The following is a 19,414-nucleotide window of genomic DNA, read 5'->3' on the forward strand; positions in this document are numbered from 1 at the left end:
CCTTTTTGTACTGCGGCTTGTGCTACACCCAGCAGCACCTGCCGCAATACAAAACATAGGCATTGTGACCGCAGTGGCGGCGGGCGCATCCTAATACCTATGGTGAGACCGCCTACAGCCTGTCGGACGGTCCCATTTACAAAACGATGGCTGTCGGACGAAAGTCCGACCGCCATTCTAATCAGCCCCGCGAAATTAAAGCGTTCAATTGCCTCAAATAAGCATATGTGCTTGCTCCATGCCTATTTAACCTTTATATAGTACACAGATGACACAATACTACTCAGTCAGACCCCTATAGGCTTACAGCCACTAATTACATAATTTGATGGATATATATTACTTAACTGTTTGGAATTGAACATTAAGAAAATGAAGATAATAGCAAGAGGGCCGAGGAGTTCTAGACTTCGAACTTAGCAAGCAAGAGAAATAAATTACTCTAAATATGCTGATGCCTAAATATCTTATCTAACAAAGTACCTCCAGAGCTTTGATTTGCAGTCAGAGATTCCATAAATGAATAGAATTTGTTTTAAACAGTTTTTAAGCCGAAAGACAAAAATACTTTTGTATTCTGCTGATAAGGAAGCTATAGCTGCAAAGATGCACACTTGGAATGTGATAAACTCCTATGACAAGAGGCTAGAAATCCAGTCCTATTTGTCCACTAATTTCCGTGTCATGTATGAGAGATGTATTTCTGAAATTAAGTTTTGGCAGATACCCAACCAAAGACAGCACCCCAAAATAAATCCAACAATAGGCATGCAGCTGTTGTAGACTCTGTGGGTTCACCCAAGAAACTGTATTGCACATTGTATGTGTTTGTCCTAATCTGCTTGATGCGTGCCACATTCTTTTGAAACCACTGTTTTTAGAAGCAGGAGTGAGATCCGTTTGACTAGCGTTCATGCTATGTCTACCAGGCACATTAATAAATTCTACTGATTACCAGTTTGTGAGGTTCTTGTCTATTGTGGAAAGAATGTTTACATCCTTATCATAAGCACTTGACACTTTGATATTGTCTTTTTGTCCTTAATTGGTCAGGTAGAAAACTACCTCTATCACCATCTATATAATCCTTAAGCATGTAAGTACTTTTAGTATGTTTGTGTTTATGCAGTTTTTTTCAACAGTTGGTTTAGTATTCTAAAAAATAGCAAACTATTGCTTCAAGAAATGGCCTATATCATAGTATGTTTGTACTATGTTGCATAGACTTAACAGTGATCATGCAAAGTGTTTATATAATGTAGCTTGAATAATGTCACTGAAGGGAATAATGAGCATTTTCGGATTTTAATTTGATTTTTAAGTCAATGTTCTTGTGAATGATATTTATTGATAATGTGGATTTTTTAGATTGTGTTTCAATTGTAATGACTATTAATAGTTAGATAATAAATCTTAAATTACAAAACATAGATAAGACCAGTGGGGTTGATCTTGAAGGAATTGGTGCCAGGTCCTGTTATCCCTTAACCTCAGTTCCTTGCTGGTACAAACTTCCTTAAATTTGTTTAGATGTGTGTAGATTGGAGTGGGGATAGTGAATGTTACCCCTTTAACATCCAACACTGTCCCCAAATTGGTTTGGATTAGAGAGGGAATAGTAAATATCACTCCTTTAGTTTTCAACAATTCCTTAAAAATGGTTCATGTTGGAGTGTGATTATTCAATTTTATAATTTTATTCCAAAATCCGTTGTTTTAATTTTATTTGTATAAAGTACAAATAATTTGTGTTATTTCATCAGTATTGTTGGTGTTTCGAAATATAATGAAAACATAGTTTGTTCTATGCTTGTAAGCAATAATATCATTAATTACAACTTTATAGAATAATGACATGGAGCACATTTTTCCCATTTTATTTATGTTTTCGATTTTTGTTTATTGTATAATTTTACATTTTTAAACATAGATTTATTTCAACAAAAAAATAAGCATTTATATAGTTAAATAAAGATTTTTTTAAATGATTTTAATATTAAACAATAAAGGTAAATTATATTTAAATACTATCGTATGTTTCACATTTTTCAATTTTTTCCATTGTTTACCACTTTTTTAATATCTCTTAAAATGTTTTATATAGATATTTTTAACATCATTTTAACATACTTTTTTCAGTATACATTAAATAACTATATATTTGATACTGTTATTTAAAATATACTTTACAATATTTTAACATTTTTATAACATTCTTTAACCTGTTTTACATGTTTAAAAATTCCCATACATTTATTCAACATTTATTAATCATTTCCCATTAATTTCTATAGGGAGATGGTCTTTGTTTACCTTTCATTTAGTGCCCATTTTTTTGCCGTTACATACAATTTCGTAGTTCATTTGTATCATTTTTAGTCTATTTTCCTGGACTTCGGTATGTGGAACAGATAAGTACTTTTTTACGGTTTTTGTGGGTAGGTTGGGTTTGGGTGGGTGTAGAAGTTAGTTATAGTGTTGGTTGTGGGTGTTATGTATATTTAAACATATTAATAGTAGTGTTTTTCACTAGTTTGAAGTTTTGGGTTTTCATATACTGCTTTAGTGTTGTATCATTATGTTAAACTCTGTTATGTTCCTTATATTTTGATGAGTACGTGTTATGTATATGTAGTTTTTGGGAATGTAATGTGTTTTGCAGATGGGTTTCCTTATTTACTTTACAGCTTTCTGTGTATGAGTGTGTCATGTGGGCATTGGGATTTTCCATTTTTATTTTATGGAAATCAATTTTGGTTTATACGAAACCAACAATTCTTTTTATTACCTTTTTTTGGGTTTTGTTGAGTGTTTCTTTTTTCAAACACTTTTTTTGAGTTTTTTATGGTTCCTAGATACTGTGGATTGCTTTGAGGGACATCTATTGGATTTGCCTTATTGTTGAGTGTTTCTTTTTTCAAACACTTTTTTGAGTTTTTTATGGTTCCTAGATACTGTGGATTGCTTTGAGGGATCTCTTTTGGATTTGCCTTATTTTTACATATTTTGGGGGCTTTTTGGACTGCATTTATCCCATTTTTGGTTGATTACAATTTTTGTCTCTGTGGATATAGAAGAAGATCTGCAGCTACAGAACAGTAGGTTGTATTTATTTCATTTGTTTTGGGTAGGAAATGTTATATTTTATTGTTTGTGTTAATATTGTGGGCTTGTTATTTGGAATTGTGTAGTTTATATGTTGTAATTATTTTATGTGATGGATTGAATTTCTTTTTTCATCTTTTAGTTGTTGATGGTTAAATGTTTTGTTAAAATAATTTATATATCATTTTATTACCTCAGTCTTCATTATCATTGGATTTTTATGTAATTTTTAGACTGATGTAATAAAACATTATATTTATTATTTGTAAATCAAAATATCTGTCATGTTGGTTTAGATTTTGTGATAGGTTTTTGGGAGTGTGGTAAGTTACTATTTATTTAATGGTATGTTTTTGGCAATTATTTCTAAGTATTTTAACCCTTTGTTATTTATGAAGATTTAGATTTTATGTTGTATCATGTTGTACATTATTTTGGTTTGTTTGCTAAGTTTAGGGGCAATTTGGCTAACAGTTTGCTCCATTCATATTTATTGGTAACTTTGCTCTTTTGCTAATGCTTCTATAAATGTATAGACTGTATGTCGGGTTCTGCCTGGTGTAGGTTGGAAGACCTTGTGCCATACTTCCACTGCGTTTTTTGTTTTGGATTCCTGTGCCAGGGAGCTGTTGTAGACATTCCACCATGGTATTTAGAATTTGGATTGGTTTCTATGCCTGGAGCAAATCAGTCTGTGAATCCAAGTGTCTCGAAAAAAAAAAGTCCATTATGGAGTTTAGTTTATCTTCATTGTGTTGGTAGAAAGGGATTTCTATTAGTAAATTGCAGTGGTTAGCTACCCCTGTAACAGGGACATCATCTAGTGCAATCATTTTCTTTACATCATAGTCACATTGGCAGTTTGCATTCCTCGCTAAGGACGTGATTACGAGTTTGGGGTTCCTTCTGTAGCACCACCACCACTGCGCTGTTAGGAGGACCACCAAGCCTGTGGTGCACCCGATTCCAAATTGAATCCAGGTAGGGGCAGGCGGTGCTGCTGCGGTCTCACGGTGGCAGCTGCGTTAGGCTCATAGGAGACCATTAACAGCATACCGCCACAGTGAGAGTGCCTGCAGCACATTCCTGCATGTTGCAGCATGCACCTTGTCATGCATGCACAACATGTGCCCCTTGCATGCACCCTCAGGCCCAGAATCAGAAGGGGGCCCTAAGAGGGTCCCATTACCTGCATCTCTGCCACCCTTTTCATGGCGGGCTCCCCGCCATCAAAATCAGTGGTGGATATGCACGTCGGAATATGCTCAGCGGTGGCGCATCAGCACCACCAGCATATACCTGCCCCTCATCACCACCGCAGTACCATGGATCCCGGCAGAGGCAGCGCTCCTGTGCAGTCCAACCACCATACTCGGAATACGGCAGGCAGACCCACGGGGGTAGTGGTGATCAGACCACCACTGCAATTATGGCGGCCCCAGGACCTCCATATTCGTAATAAGCCCTTGGCGCAGATTGTTGGAGGTATCTCCATACGCTTTGATTGAAATGATAGTAACAGCCTTGGATGGCTGTGTGGGGTACATTTTAAAAATGGTTTTAAATATTGCTTGTTCAAAGTCTATGATTATTTTTTGGTGCTAGTAGTTATTTGTTTCATGTTTAATGTGGTTTAAAAGTTCGTATGAACAAAGTGTTGCTTTGTTCATATGGTAGTAGGGCATTTATAACAAGCATTTATAATGCAATAGGTCTCGCGTTTTTAGAGTTAGAGCTATTGGTGTTGTAAATGATAATGTCTTTTACCTATGTGTTTTGTTTTGGAGTGTAGTGAATGTATGAACAGAGACAGAGCTGCAGCACTGCCTATAGGACTTAGAATGAGGAATTGCCACTGGGACCGGTGTACAATGCAATCAGTCTCGCATAATTGAAAATAAGAGCTATTGGCGTTGCAAATGACACTCTTTTTAGTAATGCTCTTTTGTTTGCAGTGGAGTATTCATTTGACCTTTTTAAAGGGATAGGAAGAAAAGGGGATGGAGAGGAAACAGTGGCAAACAGGGGAGGTAGTAGTAGTGCTTTAAAACCAAGAGGAAAGACAGAATTGATGCACATGTAAAGTGCCCCGCATTGCTGCAGTTGCACCACTGCACGAGACAATAGGAAGAGAATACACGGGCAAGCACGTACCTGAATATTGTATACATACTGTATTGTTAGCAACTTTGTAGAACTATAAATATTATATGCTTTTTATATCTATGTAAGCAGTCCACCATCCTTTTGGAATGTGCATGCGCTAAGAGCGGAGTTGAGGGATGTGATAACGATGAAAGAGGCAAAGAGAGAGGTGGGGACAGAGAGAATTAGCAGCTGACAGGGTGTAGTGAAAGCAATCAGAGGCAGCTATTTCTATGCACAGGGCATCTGGATGTTCATCTTGGGATACAGCAATGGAGTGAGTCAGCCGGTTCCACCACACCCGGAGTAGTTTATGATATAATAAGCTTTGTGTCACAAAATTATGCACATGGGGCTCTCTCTGTATAATGGGCTGCCTTCATACTGTAGCCAGATGTTTATTATATTTTGCTGTAATCTGGAAAAAATAAAAAAATTTAGTATTTAATTAACTAATCAGGAGGCATAAAAGTAAATTACAGAGGTGGGCGGCCACAGGCTATTTGAACATGCAGGCTGCAGGGAGAGATGGAGACTGAGTTCTGCAGCTAACACTGCACCAAAGTTCACTTTTACCCAGTGCATAGCGTGCAAAGCACAGTAGCAGTGAGAGCTTGGAAGGTCCCAGTTTGTTCAATTGCAGGGGGGCAGAAAAGAATTAAAAACGGAGTGAAGGGAGGCCCGGCGGGGGGATGGAACTGAAGAATGGGTGAGCGAGAGAAACCAGTGAGCGGCTTCCCCTTTCATCTCCACTTCGTCAATTAACCCAGCTTTGCGTTCATGGTAGGTAGATAAAATAAACCTATTTAATAACTTCAGCGATTGTGTAAGCACCCAGAGACCCACCCCATAGTGATTTTTCACAGAGAACTCATCAAAAAGATTAAGGGCCATATGTAGGTAGCCTAATACCGGTCGGTAATGGCCAATTTTCGGTAAAAATCCCGTTACCGACCGGTATTCAGGCTTTTGGTATGTAGGGGGGACATTTCAGGATTCGGTAAGTTACCGAATCGGTAAAATTACCGATTCGGTAATTTTACCGATTCGGTAAATACCGAATCCTGAAATGAGATGTAGGGGGAGTGTGTGGGTGTTGTGTGGATTCGTTATTTACCACCAACTAAAAGTTGGTGGTAAATGACGAATGGCTTAGAAAAATCATTTTTTGGCACTTAGAAGTGTGCAATGTGGCAGACATACATGCCCTTAGGGCATGTATGTGTGCCACATGTGCACACATGCAGGAATCAGGGGTGCAACAGGGTGTCACTGTGACACCCTGCCACCCTTGATTGTGCTCCCCCCATTACCGAATCGGTATTTACCGATTCGGTAATGGTAACTGGCTTCCCATTGATTCCTATGGGCCTCCTGGCCCATAGGAATCAATAGGAAGCCAGTTGCCATTACCGAATCGGTAAATACCGATTCTAAATTACCGACTAATTTCTATTCGGTAATTTTTACCGACTGATTACCTACATAGCATTTACCACTTCATAAATACCGAATCGGTAAAATTCTGTATTTATGAAGTGGTAAATGTTAGGCTACCTACATAAGGCCCCTAAGTCACATAAATTAGTGTTTTTCTTCGAATAACAATTGTTTTATTCAGATTTAAGTTTATGGGACCTCGAATATCCTTTGAGTGGAGATGAAAGGGGAAGCAGCTCGCTGGTTTAACGTGCTGTCTGCAGAGAGTGGTGGAGTGGTATGGTATAATATCTGAATCGCCTATCCGAACCCAGCCTTTAAACCGCTGTGTGACTGATACATTTAGAAACACATATATGAGGAATCTTACTAAAGCTTCACATACAGTTTTTATTAAAACTAATGCTAAAACCAAGAGAGTCAGCTTAGTAAATGAACAAACAAGTGTATTGTGATTATTAGAGCTTTGAGATGCCCACCCATGCCCCTTTACCTATACTTTAAATGTTGTTAACCCACTCGCACACTAGTATCAATATCTCTGCCTCAGACTCCCCTTCCCAGAGAAGGTCTGTCTGTGACTGCCAGCTGCATTACTGTGATGCCCCCTCACACCTGTGACGGAGGCTGGGAGTCCCAGAGAGCCGAAGTGCCACGGTGTGTGGATGCTATAGAGGTCTACCAGGTCTTCTGCCTCCAGCCCAACCGAACATCTGTCTGGGGTCCGGTGTCGCCAGTACAGCTAATTAGCAGAGAGCAGATACATGCGAAAGGGAGAAAGGACTACAGCTGTTCTTGTTCACTAAGAGCACGAACATACGCTCAGACTCCGCCCTTGATGGGACCATGATGGACCAACACAACAACACGTTAATTCAAGGCTCTGGCGAGCATAAGGGGTGGGAGACATGGTCAACAGCAGTGTAGGAAGTGTTAAGGGAGCAGGGGCATAGTGAACTGAGCGCATCAATTGCATTGGGCTCTACCAGCCAGCCACAAAACGGAACTGAAAACACAAGCGCAAGCAGCTTTGCTCAGAGGTCGACTCCTCTAGCAGTTCGCTCGTATTATGGCCACAAAAGAATAAGTATAAACAAGGCGAGGGGGCTGAGCAGCTCCGCACGGGCTGCACTGGAGGGGAGAAAACAAGGGAAGGGGGATAAGCAGCGCCTCACGGGCTGCACTGGAGGGGAGATAAAAGCCCAACATGCATTAAAGAACAAGCCCGGCAGAGCATCAAAGGGCTGGGTGAGATGGGAGGGGGGAATGCAAGGGTCAAAGCGGCTAAAGTGAAAGTAATCGAGCAGAGCATCAAAGGGCTGGGTGAGAAGGGAGGGGGGAATGCAAGGAGCAGCTGTGCACGTGCACGCCATCGTGCACTCAAGCCCTAGGCCAGCAAAACCATGTGGGTAGCACTTTTGAAAGCCCACTTACAAAATGTCTCAAAGAGACAGCTTTCGCTGTCTCAGCGAGACCTAAAAAGGATATTTAGGTTTTGAAATTCATCCTGTATGGTGTATATCTGAGTGAATGGTTTGGGACACATTTTGAAGGTCCATCCATCATGCAGTTTTGACAATGCCTTACGTTATTTGCTGTAGAGAATATCAGGATTCATTTCTCATTGTTCAGGTCATCATATAAAAGGAGAGGTTCCTCATTATGTGTTATTGTGAAATGTTCAGGTATTTCTATGTCTTGGTACTGTCTTAGGCGCAGGAGGATATCTCTGGTGGCTTTTTTCATTTGTGCAATTAAACATTTTAGGTGAGGAGAGGTAGTAGTTGGCTTGTGATGTGTTTGGGGACTTTAGGCAGTATATCTTTATGGATTTGAGTTGTGGGTTCCTGAGAGCTAGTGCTTGTCTCTCTTGTATTCTGCAAAAACTCCCTTCTATTAATGTCAGATTTCTGTGGTGGTTGTGCTCTCTTACATAAACTACAACATCATATTTTCTATTGGCCCTCCCATTGCATTCATTATACTATTATTTGGTACATTTCTGGTTTATATTTTATGTTTGTGCACTTACTAAGCTGTAGATGTAACCCTGTGATTTAGTAACTCCTTTCCTTTATGTGCTTGTGTATTTTTCTGTTTCTGTCATTGTATCTGAAAGTATTGTAATAGTATAAATATATACAATATTTAAAAGCTTGCACATTAGTTATTCACATGTAAAATTATGCAACGACTTCTATTTTGTATACTTATATTTATGATCAGTGTTGCTGTTTCACACTGTTTTGCACCTTTTTCATTGGGGGTGTTCTAATGTGGAGCAGGTGCTTTCTTTTCTGTTGGAAGAAAAAAACATTAGTTTCATTTCATTTTAAATGTTACTTTGTTGGTCATTTGTGGAGGTTGAGGCTGTTAGGTTTAATTTTACAGGCTATTTGGTTAAGTTTATAGTTTTTTAATTAATTTGTGAATAATTACTTTGTTTTATCTTTTTTTTTGGTTTGTGAAAGTTGTTTTGTTCTGCCACTTTATCACTTTTCCAAGTCGTGGTGTTTTCTTTTTGTAAGTCTATCTAAAGAGATAGAAGTTTGGGAGTGTTTTATAACTTACTTGCTATTTTACATTTAAAGCTTATTAACAAGTGTGTTTTTTAAATATACGTTTTATTTACTTGCTTAGGTAGTTGTTGAGATGTTTATATTTCTTATTTAATGGTCTGGTCGGAGAATCCTGCAGAGTTTTCCCATCTTGCAGCGTTTGCTATTTTTTAAGTATTTAGTTGTTTAAATAAGCGTGCCTTTACATTTTTGATTTAATTGTTTGTTTGATTTTATTGAATAAAGTTGTTTATACTTTGATCTTATTGATTGGTTCAGGTTTAGTTCGATTTGCTTTTAGCAGTTATGTCCTTCTATGGTAAACGCTAATTTAGGTTTTATTTATAACGTATGATCTATATGTTGGTAGTTTTTAATATAATTATATATATATATATATTCACTGAAAAAAACCTTAGGTTTCAGGGGCGTTTTAGTTAGCTGGACATTTCACTCGTACAAAACCATTGAAATTCCCCCGTTATAGTTAGTTCAGCTAACTATAACTCGCGCCCCCGCAATGCACTGCTGATGACGTCACATATTACATCACTCATGACATGGTCAGTGACATCACTCATGACATCACTCATGACATCTCAAATGACATCACTGATGACATCATCCAGTGAATGTGTGTTTTTCTGAAAATTAAATATGTTTTATATATGTATATCTCAAGGTCGATGGAAGAATAAATGAGTACATAAGTGTCTAAATGGATGATTTTTTTAAATGAAAAATTGATTGTATAACTGACTGATTAAAGTGTATGGGTTTGTGAGTAATGTTTACATATGTAAATATCTGTATCAGTCTCTCACTTTGTGTATAAGTGGCTGCATGGGTTGGTGAGTAGCTACATGAGTGTATATAGAGGATATTAGTTGGTTTTTTGAGTATCGGTATGAATGTCTGAGTGTCTGTATGGTTCGGTGGGGGATATTACGTAGCGCATAGATGCATGAATGAGTGACTCACTGTTTGTATGTGTTGAAGACAGCATGTGTGCAGGACTGTATGGGTGGATGAGTGTGTGTATGGGTGTGTTAGTGAGTGAATGGCTGTCTCAATAGTGTCTTTATGAGTAACTACATATGTTTTAAACTAGTATATGTGACTATTGGTGTATATAAGTGAGTATTTGTGAAAGTGAGAGATTGGAAGAGTTCCTATATGAATAAGTATGTGTTTCTATAAGTGATTATTTAAAAGACTAAGTACGTGTAAGTTTCTGTAGAAGTAAGTGTGGTGGTGTGTGTATAACTGTATATGCAAGTAAATGGATATTTTATTCTTTATTAGCATGAGTGACTATGTGTGTGAGTAACTCTATGGATGAGTGGCGGTGTGTAACAGGATGTATAGGTGTATGAGTACATATAATGAGTGAGTACATGTATGAGTGACTGTATAGGACTGTTGGTGAATGAGTGGATGTGTATGTGGATCTTAGAACTATTGAATAGGTTGTTGTAACTGGCATTGGTATGTCCATTGTTTTGAAAATTTTAGTTTCTATTTTTGAATGTGTGTATCAAAGGTTATATTAGGGTGAGAGCAGGTCTGCCACTCTATCACAAGGATGATGTCATCAGTGATGTCATCAGTGATGTCATTTGAGATGTCATCAGTGATGTCATGAGTGATGTCACTGACCATGTCATGAGTGATGTAATATGTGACGTCATCAGCAGTGCATTGCGGGCGGGCGAGTTATAGTTAGCTGAACTAATTATAACGGGGGGATTTCAATGGTTTTGTACGAGTGAAATGTCCAGCTAACTATAACGCCCCTGAAACCTATGGTTTTTTCAGTGAATTTCTAAGGTTTTTTAAAGGCTAATTCCTAAATATAACGTGCCTGAAACCTATGTTCTTTTCAGTGAATTTCAAAGGTTTTTTAAATGCTAATTTCTAACTATGCCTACCGAGATAGGACATGTGAAGAAAGAAGAAAAAACGCACAGAAAGAAAAAAAAGAAATGCAGAAAGAAGTGACAGAAGTTCTCAAAGACGAAGAAAAGTACAGGAAGAAGGAAAACGTGCAGAAAGAACAAACAGAAGAGCAGAAAGAGGCCTTGTTGCAAAATCATCCTGTACCCTCAACTTTTTCAGATGGATACCGGTGTTAACTGAGTCTGACTAACCAGTCCTAGAGCCAGTGCTATGTTAAAAGACACTTAGAATACAGTGAAAACACCTACATACACTAGGGAACGCTATGCGTTGGGGTCCCCCTGTGATTAGCATGACCTCCTCTGTAAGCCTTTGGTATATAATAGGGCAGGGGGATTAAAACTACCTCTTAAAACGCGCCATAGGGCGTGTTTGCACACGTCACCTCAGGCCCGTCCCCTCCCTTCACCATTGTGCAAACACGCTCTGTGGCCGTTTTAAGTTGGGAGATTAAGTCCCCTTGAACCCTGAGGGTCCCTAGGGTCCAACTAGCCCACTAGGTACCTCCAGTAAGCGCCACAGAGCTGCATTGCAGAGAGGTGTAAAAAGGGGCACTGCCTAGTCCACCTCTCTGCAACGCAGCGCAGTGGCGCTTACTGAAAGCACCTGGTGGGCTAGTAGGCCCCCAGGGGCCCTCAGGATTGAAGGGGAATTATTTCCCCAACTTGAAACACGCCACAGGGTGTGTTTGCACACGACACCTCAGGCCCCGTCCCCTCCCGTCACCACTGTGTAAACGCGCACTGTGGCAGTTCTAAGTTGAGAGATCTAGTCCCCTTGAATCCTAACGGTCCCTAGGGTTAAACTAGCCCACGAGTACCTCCAGTAAGCGCCACAGAGATGCGTTGCAGAGAGGTGTAAAAAGGGGCGTGGCCTCAGAACACCTGTGTGCAATGCAGCTCCCTGGCGCACACTGGAGATACCTGTTGTGCTAGTTGGCCCTCAGGGACCCTCAGTATTGAAGGGGAATTAATTCCCCAACTTACAACTCGCCAGGGGGCGTGTTTGCACAATGGTGAAGGAAGGGGGCGTGGCCTGGGGTGACAAGTGTGCAAACATGCCCTGTGGCGTGTTTTAAGTTGGAGAATTAATTCCTCCTCAATCCTGAGGGTTCCTGGGGGCCAACTAGCCCACCAGGTACCTCCAGAATGCGCCAGAGAGCTGCGTTGCTGGGGGGTACCAAAACATGTTTTCCCCATGCAATTTTCCATAGGAACCTTTAGTCGCAGCTACAGCTCGAACTGCTGATCGGAATTACACCAAATTTGTCAAAAAGATAGCCCTTGGTTCAGAGTCGTGCCTTTTGGTTAAATGGTGTAAATCCGTTCAGTATTTCCTGAGAAAATCAAAATTAAAATCACATATGTATCTGGGCGGAGCCTAACCACACATCTCATCGTGAGATCTGATTGGGAGTCAGCACTTCATCCAAGAAGTGTTGGCAGCCATCTTGGGAGCAATATACATTAAAAAGCATTGCAGTTAATAGAAGGTTTTAAGACTTTAGTTATATAGTAAATCATTTGTTGATGGTACTATACTCATTTTAGGAATTGTGGTGTGTTCTAAGGTGAGTTTACCATGTGAAAAAGCCTTCAGCTGGGATATCATGAATCATGTTTGAGAGAAAACTATTTTCTCATGCTTTTCCCACAGAGGTTTGGAAGGTGATCTATAAGCTAAACTGAGAGCATATTTTCTGTAAATTCACATTATCATTCTCAGTCATGTGAGAATGAAGTCTGAAATTCTCAGTAAAACATGTACATCCAACAAGGGCAGAGGCTGTCAGTGGATTCCTTTGTGTTCTACTGCAGCTTCCCAGAGTGTTCTTAAGAACAACTAGAGCGCTAACAGTCTTACATAGGACAAACGTATGGCACACCTGAAGCCATCTTGATTGGAATAAAGTGGTAACACTTAAAACATTTAATTTAAAAAGGAACCAAATGAGGGGATTCATTTTGCCATAGAAATTATGATTAGTGCTGCAGAAAGAAAAATGAGGGCACATTTTGACTTCTCAAATCCTCTTCTATTTCATAAAAAATTTCTGACATGCAGACTGAAACATGCACTTTTAATACCAGCAGCAGATTTCCGTGGTGAGCAGTAGCTTTACTACAGTGATCGAATGAGCAACTAGAGTGCTAACATTCAGAATTTATGGCAAATGTGTGACATATCTGAATACCTTCTTGGTGGAATCAAAGTAAAAAACTGAAAGCATTTCCTAATGAGGAGACTGCAGTAAATGTGCAGTAGCTTTACTACATTGATCTAAGGAGCAACTAGAGGGCCAACATTCAGAATTTATGGCAAATGTGTGACATATCTGAATACCTTCTTGGTGGAATCAAAGTAAAAAACTGAAAGCATTTCCTACTGCGGAGACTGAAGTAAATGAGGAAATTAGGAAACTTGATAACAAATAAATCTCCCAAGATGGCCACCAGAGACAAAAGAGCCCAAATGCAGCACAAATATCACCCAGATGTAGCCCACATGTAGCCCAATGACAGAAGTGTGCAAAACACTTTTTATTTTTTGTGTTTTTGCAGTTTTATATAGTGCAGACTTGTCAGGTATTGGAGTGCTTTACATGAGCATTGGTTACATCACACAAGAACAAATTAATTTTGGTTGTAGACATGGGGAGATTAAGGGGCATATTTACAAGCTGGCGATAATAAATTATCGCCGCTTTTGCGGCCATCTTCGGCCGAAAAGTGGCGATAATTTTATCGCCTAATTAGCAAGGCCACGCTAACGCGTGAAACCTTGCTTTAGCGTCAGGATTCCTAACGCCCAGCTTTTCATCTCTAATGAGATGCAAAGTGGGCATTCCAGACCTAACATGACAGGAGAAATATCGCTAAGCGACATTTCTCCTATCATCAAGCCCCACGCTATGAAGCATAGCGGCAGGAAAAGTAGCGATAACCCCTGTTATCACTACTTTCCTTACGCCTGCTTCAGGACTGACTTAGCCATGATATCCTATGGAAGGTGGATATCATGGCTAAGTTTGTGAGTCCCTATCAGCAAGCTAACGCCACACTACGTGAGATTATCGCTGGGTTTCCAGCGATAATCTCACGTTAGGCAGTTAGCGTGAGGATTTTTATTGCTGAGGAGATAAGCGTTGCTAATAGCACGCTATCTCAGCGATAAAAATCCACGTTACCTGGCGATAATTATCCTCACGCTAAGTGCGCTGAGCGATAATTATCGCCGGTTGTTGCTGATATGCCCCTAAGTGATTTGACCAGAATCGCAGAATGTCGAGCTGAAGCAGAAACTCCAACCTGGATCCCCAGTTGCAAAGTCTGCAGCTCTCGAAGTAACACCATATCCTCTCCCCTAAGTGCAACATTTAATCAAGTGGTCAACTGGATAAACAACATAAAGATAACAAATAATTTAAAAGTACTTTGTCGCTATTTGAAAACTCAGAGAATATGCCCTCATTTTATTTTTTTAGAGCACTAACCATAATTTTGATGCAAATAAGACCCTCTCATATATGTAATTTCTAAAGGAAATGCTCTAGGTATTACAGTTTTCATTACATCAAGATGACGTCAGGCGTTCCACACTTTTGTAATAAATATAGAATGTTAGCAATCTAGTTGTTCATTAGGATACTGTTGAGAGGCAGAAGCCAGGGGCGCGGACTCTGAAAATTGAAGGCAGGTAGGAGGGTGCAGAGGCAACAATTTGACAACACTGGGCAGGCAGAAATGGCAGTGGCAGCAAAACAGACTATGGAGGGCAGTGGAAAGGGGGGCAGGAGCAACGAACCAACAATACAGGACTGGCAAGAGAGGCTGTGGCAATATAATAGACCACTGTGGGCAGAAGGAAGAGGCAGTGGTAGTACAACCATACATGCCAACAGACCAGATTCAGCCTGGAAACGTCCAATGTTTTTAAGCTCAAGTGAGCTTTATTTGATCTGTCTCCTGTCTACAATCTCCTCTTTTTCAATGTAACTCAAAGGGGAAAATCAATCGCCCCGTGTTTTTTTTCAAAATCTCCCTCTTATCAAGTTCAAAATGGTTGCAAGTATGGTATATTGGATCATGGAAGGCAGGAGGAATTGGGGTAGGGACATGGACTCGGATAACAGAGGACAGGAGGGACATAGAGAGGTGCACCAAACTGACCCTACTGGGCAGGCATCAGGGTTTGCAACAGTACAATACACCACACAGGGCATGCGGGACGGGAGTGCACCACAACAATCCATGGAAAGCAATAGGGAGGGGACAGGACCATGCACATGGACAACAGAGAATAGAGGGGAAAGAGGCAATGGTAGCTAGCTGACCATAATGGACAGACAGGAGAGAAAGCTGCAGCATAACAGACCATAAAGGGCAGGAGGGACGGATCAGGGGCATTACAATGGAACAGACAAGTCAGGATGGAGAGAATAGGGGTCTGCACATGAAAACAGAGGGCTGGGGACAAGGGGGCAGGGCAGAAGCAGCAAGATGACAATGGAGGTCAGGCAGGATGGGCACTAGAAGCAAGACACACCATGGAGAGCAACAGTGAGACTATGATGGCATACACACAGACCATGGAGGGAAGGTGGGAGGGGGTCAGGGGCAGCTAGCTGACCACACAGGGAAGGTGGGAGGGGCCTTGGCAGCACAGAAGACCATGCATGGCAAGCGGTAGGGTTAGTGGCAGCACAATGGCTATGATGGGCAAGAAGGAGGGGGCAGGGGCATGCACAAAGGACCATGGAGGATAGAAGGGAGGGTCAGAACCTGGGCACAGACAAGAGAGTTCAGGGGAAGAGGACTCACAACAGACCACGCGGGGCAGGCAGGAGGAGCAGTTGCAGCACAACAGACCAGGGAGGGCAGAAGGGTGTGGCAGTAAAATGGACCATGGAGGACAGGAGGAAGGGGATAGGGGCATGGAATGTGGACAGGCAGGGTGGAGGTGGCAGGGACAGGTTACAGTCATCTGACAATGCTAGGGAGGTGGGATGGGAGTGGCAGCTCAACAGAACACTCGGAGTAGATAGGAGTGGCAGGTCCATAGAACATGGTGGGCAAAAAGGATGGAGCAGGGGCATGCACAAATACATTGGAGGGCAGGGGGAAGGAGAATAGGGGCAGCAAGATAAGCACAGAGGTTAAGCAGGAGGTCAATGATGGGGCATAGAATTGGGCAATGGAGGGAAGGAGGAGTGGACTGGTACATCATGCTAAATGGAGGGCAGTGGCAGCACATCAGACCATGCATGGCAGGAGGGAGGAGGCTAGTTCATGGATTCAGACAACAGAGGATAGGGAGGAGGTGGATGGGGCAGCAAGCTAACTGTTCAGAGAAGGCGGGAAGGCCAGTGGCAGAACAACGGCCACACAGGGCTGTAATAAGGGAGCAGGGACATGGACTTGGACAATGGATGGCTAGGAGGAGGGAAGGCAGGACCAGCAAGCTTGGGTTGGGTCAGCACAATGCCAGGCCTTGCTTCCAACCCCCCACCATCCATTGTGATATGCATCTTACTTAACATTGAAAAAAACCTAGAAATTTTCTGAAAAAAACAAAGATTACAGGGACGGTATAGTTAGACTCAGATTTCACTCATACACAACCAGTGAAATTCAGCAGTTATAGTTACCTGAGCTAACTATAACTTACGCCCCCACAATGTACTGCTAATGACCTCAGACATTACATCATTCATGACATGGTCAGTTACATCACTCATGACATCTCAAATGAGCTGTGAATGGAATGGAACTATAATCGCTAGAACTTTATTTAGGGATAGTGTGTGTATATTAACACCCCTTTTTTTCCTTTTCTTTCGTGTAAGAACCATTATAATACGCAACGTGCCCAGATTAACCTCATCAATGCTCATGACGGCTCCCAGCCATCATGAGTCACGGTAGTCGTGTGCTCATGACGGCCGGGAGCCGTCCGACCGTTGCTGCTCCGCCCACGTGCAACTAATTCCCCACCTGTGCGGGTGAATTAATTGATGGGCGGAGTTCGGATGGCTCCCGGCCGTCATAAGCACACGCCCACCGTGATTTATGATGGCCGGGAGCCGTCCTGGGTAACTGAGTGCCACGCCCAGCCCCGCACCCGTCGCATCGCGGTGGAATTTGCAGCGCGTGGAAGGAGTTAATATGGCCGATAGCCTTTCACTTTAAAGTAATGTGTAGTCCATTGTTTATGTTGATGTTTGCAATTCTAAGTATGTTTATAGTGAATAAGTCACGTTGACGAACATACAGGTATGGCGGTCATGGGGCACGATATGCTGAAATGACACTGTGTGCATATTAACACTTGTTTTCTTTTCTTTATTGTATCAATTCCTGAATTTTCACATCGTGACCAGGCCAATATGGCCGCCAGCTTTTTGGATTAAGGTAATGCACTGCTGATGATGTCACATATTACATCCCTCATGACAAGGTCAGTGACATCACTGATGACTTCTCAAATGACATCACTGATGACATCATCTACGTGATCATCTGATGCTCCTTCTCACACCATAAAATACAGACTACCATTCTCGAAACCATAGACACACCAATACTAGTACAGCTACAATATTCTGTGCACTATGCTTGCAGACCTCTAATCAGCTACATAGCTTTGATACAGTCTTTTGAATACTCAGTTCCTACCTATGCAGTCTAGGAATCCTTCTGTCTGTCCCATGCACTTCTCCATTCAACCATCCAGCACTATGTACGTATCCTATAACTCTGCCAATACCTCAGCACTAATAACTTTAGCATGCACTCTCTTTGCAGCACTGAAATTACTCCAGTTATTAGTCATATACTTAAGGAATGGCCCAGCCACTAACACAAGTACAGGTACAATATTTTGTACACTATGCATGCAGACCTCTAACCAGCTACATACTATTGATACGCTCTTCTAAATACCCAGTTAGTACCTATGCAGTCTAGGAATCCATCTGTCTGTCCCATGCACTTCTCGATTCACACATCCAGCACTGTCTACGTATCCTATCACTCCACCAATACCTAAGCACTTATAAATTCAGCACGCACTTTCTTTGCAACACTGAAATTACTCCAGTTACTAGTCGTATACTTAAGGAATGGCGTAGTCAAAAACACAAGTGCGGGTACAATATTTTGTACACTTTGGATGCACACCTCTAACCAGCTACAGACCATTGATATGCTCTTCTAAATACCTAATGACCTCAGACATTACATCATTCATGACATGGTCAGTTACATCACTCATGACATCACTCATGACATCTCTAATAAGCTGTGAATGGAATGAACTATAATCGCTAGAACTTTATTTAGGGATAGTGTGTGTATATTAACACCCCTTTTTTTCCTTTTCTTTCGTGTAAGAATCATTATAATATGCAAAGTGCCCAGATTAATATGGCCGATAGCCTTTCACTTAAGTAATGAGTAGTCCATTGTTTATGTTGATGTTTGCAATTCTAAGTATGTTTATTATGAATAAGTCACGTTGACGAACATACAGGTATGGCTGTCACGGGGCAAGATATGCTGAAATGACATTGTGTGCATATTAACACTTGTTTTCTTTTCTTTATTGTATCAATTCCTGAATTTTCACATCGTGGCCAGGCCAATATGGCCGCCAGCTTTTTGGATTAAAGTAATGCACTGCTGATGACATCACATATTACATCACTCATGACTTGGTCAGTGACATCACTGATGACATTACTGATGACATCTCAAATGACATCACTGATGACATCATCTACGTGATCCTCTGATGCACCTCCTCACACCCTATAATACAGACTTCCATTCTCTAAACCATAGACACACCAATACTAGTACAGCTACAATATTCTGTGCACTATGCATGCAGACCTCTAATCATCTACATAGCTTTGATACAGTCTTTTAAATACTCAGTACCTATGCAGTCTAGGAATCCTTCTGTCTGTCCCGTGCACTTCTCCATTCAACCATCCAGCACCATCTATGTATCCTATTACTCTGCCAATACCTAAGCACTAATAAATTTAGCATGCACTCTCTTTGCAGCACTGAAATTACTCCAGTTATTAGTCATATACTTAAGGAATGGCGTAGCTAATAACACAGGTGCAGGTACAATATTTTGTACACTATGCATGCAGACCTCAAACCAGCTACATACTATTGATACGCTCTTCTAAATAC

Source organism: Triturus cristatus, chromosome 8 (assembly GCF_964204655.1).
Source record: "Triturus cristatus chromosome 8, aTriCri1.1, whole genome shotgun sequence".
Taxonomy (NCBI): domain Eukaryota; kingdom Metazoa; phylum Chordata; class Amphibia; order Caudata; family Salamandridae; genus Triturus; species Triturus cristatus.